The following is a 3,308-nucleotide window of genomic DNA, read 5'->3' as shown; positions in this document are numbered from 1 at the left end:
AGCGTCAATAAATGAGAGATTGAGAGAGAGAGAGAGAGAGAGAGAGAGAGACATTTGCTTGTCAGTTTGCCTGATTCTCTGCTGGAGTTATATATGACAGTCTCTCTGTCTGTCTCTCTCTCTGTGCTGTTAATGAGGTATGACCGTGGGGTCAGCACGCTCATCCGCCCTTGTGTGTTTTGTCGTGTCCTGTGAGAGCAACATGCGCAACATATACACAAGTGCACACTATAAATCACTGCACACATACACACATACAGCCTCCACACACACACACACCAAAAACAAGCTGCGCAATGCAGATTCCCATAAGACAAGCACACTGTCCTCACTTTAATAAACTCACAAACACTAATGGCATCTTAACATGTTCTCTATAGTGCATATACATTCATGTCAAGCACACTAAGATATGACAAAAATTGTAAGGGCTTATTCTTTGCCCAAAAGCATCATTAACCAACTATTAGAGATTGAACCAAATTAAAGTTTTCATTTAACCCAAACACAAAACCCTTAACTGAAAATAAAACTTATTTAATAGTCAACATATTAATCAAATTGATTTAATAATCAACATGAGTTGTACACAAACATTTAAATTGCACACAAGGCAGTTTTTATACCAACTTGAAATGATATAATTGATTTAATTGTTTATACTCCAATTTGTGGTTGAAACGTTTGAACAGTGGTTGTAATAAAAGCTTGTTTTCATGACAGTTTTTCAAACTTTCATTAAATAATGAAGACATCACTAGGTTAAGTAAAGCTATAATCAATATGTAATGCAATATGCATATATTTAGCAAAATGCTCCTCACTAGACTTTTTTTGTTAGATAAAGTACTAACAAGCTAGACATAAATGGCTTTCAATGAGAGCTCTACAGTTTTGAAGTTGGTCATTATTATTAAAGCAATAAGCCCCGTGAAGCTGTGGTTTACAGTGAATTTATAACAGCTAAGGGGCGTTGTTAGGTACGACGTGGAGCGGAGTGCCTAAAACCCCCTTAGCTGTTATAAATTCACTGTAAACCATGGCTTCACGGGGCTTATTGCTTTTATAAAACGGTTATTCCATATACAGTACATAGTAAGGTTTCACAAAATAAAACAGAGCAAATAAAGTGTAATGATATTAATAAAAACAGTATTCTTCCACCAAACAATGTAGTTCCTCAGAAACTTTGTTGTGGTTGCAACAAAGTGGTTGCCAAGCAACAGACAATCGTAAACAAAGGTGCATGTTTGTAGAGTAATTTACAACAGCTTCGAACGTGGCTCAGCCAATCAGAATCAAGGACCGGAACTATCCGTTGTATAATATTTGTTTTATAGACGTCCTTCCGCATTTGAAAAGCGGAATGAAACAATGCGTTTCAGTAAGCTGTATGGTTTCTTTCAACACCTTCTGATATTCATTTATGTTTATTTCATGCTATAACTAGTAGTAAAGAGAAAGATGATCTGTTCATGTGCCACTTGAAATGAAGCAGCTACAGTGATCAGTCACGCCACATTAAAGATCAAATGATCAAAAAAAAAAAAATCAAAATTACATTTATTGTTTGAATATCATAATAAAATAGACAGAATTTGAATGATGAGACTTTGTCTCATATCAGAAGTCACAAAGCTTATTGAGATCATTCAATAGGAGGCAGGTGAACAAGAAGTAGTGTTTAGTGATGTTTTGTTTAATTGTTCAGGTCAATTAAAAACACCATAAACTAAATAATCGTTCTTTCAATTTAAGAATCTATATTGGTTCGTCAAAATGAGATTTTCATCAAGATTGATTAAAAGTGAGAAATTGATAGTCAACCCAGTTCTAGGGTCCACACAGCTTACATGTTTACTTGTGGTAGTTTATCTACAAAATAGACCCTGACACAGTCAAAACACCATCAGAGCAGTGCTAATCGATGATTTCGGCCCTCTAAAACTATTTCAGCCAAAAATAAAATTCATTTTATTTTGCTGAATCGCCCGAATATCTTTGGTTGACAAAATTTGGGTGCATCACTACAAGCTATGGTCACAAGTTCCATCGTTATCAACATTTTTAAGTGGTTTAGTGTTTCCCGAAACCAAAGTTTCAATGAAAAGGCATAAAGTTGTGTGATTGGAACTACAGCTCTTGACCTAGAAGCATAGTCTATGTTAAAATCACAAGTGGATCTGTCCATTTGTGATTTTAACATAGACTATGCTTCTAGGTCAAGAGCTGTATCATGCTCTTGAGCAAAAAATATATATCCGGCGATTGATTTGAACATAGCAACGTTAACCTCAGATGCAATGTTCATTATTCGCAGCAATAATTTGATCCTGAACCAGTTAAATAGCAGAAGTTATTTCACCTGCATGACATATCAGCAGTTGTACACTGTTGAACCAACATGGTTCAAATGATGGAAGTTACTAGAGTTTCAGTTATGACTAGCTAGTTCATTTCTCCTACAGTGCATATGGCATTGTACGGGAAACACACCCCTGATCAGCTGACAAGTTCCCAAAATCCTTCTAAAACCAGCAAACCAGACCAGCCTGACCAATGAAAATCAGCTTGGTGGCTTTCTAAGAGCAGCAAACCACCTTAGGATGGATTAAAATGCTTTTTCAACAGAAGAAAAAAAAAATCCCCTTAACTTGTAAAATCAATATGACACACGGCTTTGAGTGGCTTTCTGTGGTTATAAAATGACTGTGTCATGAACAGTTTGATACGCCCACTGAACTGAGTCCATCCCAGAACAACCCCAAACCAAATTATGTTATATATTAAATACAATATATTACGCTATAGATTGTGAAATTATAATTTTTTTTTAAATGTATTTATTATTTAGCTAAGTTTCAGCATATTAAATTGGCATACCACTTTTTCTAGCCAAAAAGACTGCAAGCTTCGCCTTTACTCTATGCAAATGTTCAATTATATGTTTTTATACTATACATATTGTAAGTTTTTGCTTCATACTCTTGGAACGCCGCTCTGCAAATCAGATCAGAGGAGCAGAACTGCTGAATAATAATAATGTAAAGACAAATTTACCTGCAGAAAGGAGGTTGGTTTGAGATCTTTTACCACACTCCTCCATACAGCTTTAATTCATTTGGCTTTTCTGTTTTTGCTGCTCTTGTGGAAGACAACTGCCGGTGTTTTATGAGTGTTCGAGGTTTTCTGTGAGCCAGGACGGCTCAGATGCCTGCTGTTATAAGGATACTAGCCCTTGTAGGTATGGTGGCCTCAGGGTGTGACTGTAGATTTAACCTCCGGCTGAAGAGACGCCTCGCTCACAC

General features: G+C 36.2%; 1 protein-coding gene across 1 annotated transcript in view; it reads left to right on the top strand.

Annotated features, from left to right (window-relative positions):
* LOC107653795 (phenylalanine--tRNA ligase, mitochondrial-like) overlaps nucleotides 1–3,308 on the top strand; it is a 94,511-nt gene that overhangs the window by 78,089 nt on the left and 13,114 nt on the right. The window lies entirely within an intron of this gene.

The sequence above is a fragment of the Sinocyclocheilus anshuiensis genome, unplaced genomic scaffold (genome assembly GCF_001515605.1).
Source record: "Sinocyclocheilus anshuiensis isolate Anshui unplaced genomic scaffold, SAMN03320099.WGS_v1.1 scaffold79, whole genome shotgun sequence".
NCBI classification, from domain to species: Eukaryota; Metazoa; Chordata; class Actinopteri; order Cypriniformes; family Cyprinidae; genus Sinocyclocheilus; species Sinocyclocheilus anshuiensis.
This window is presented reverse-complemented; position numbering and strand designations above follow the sequence as displayed.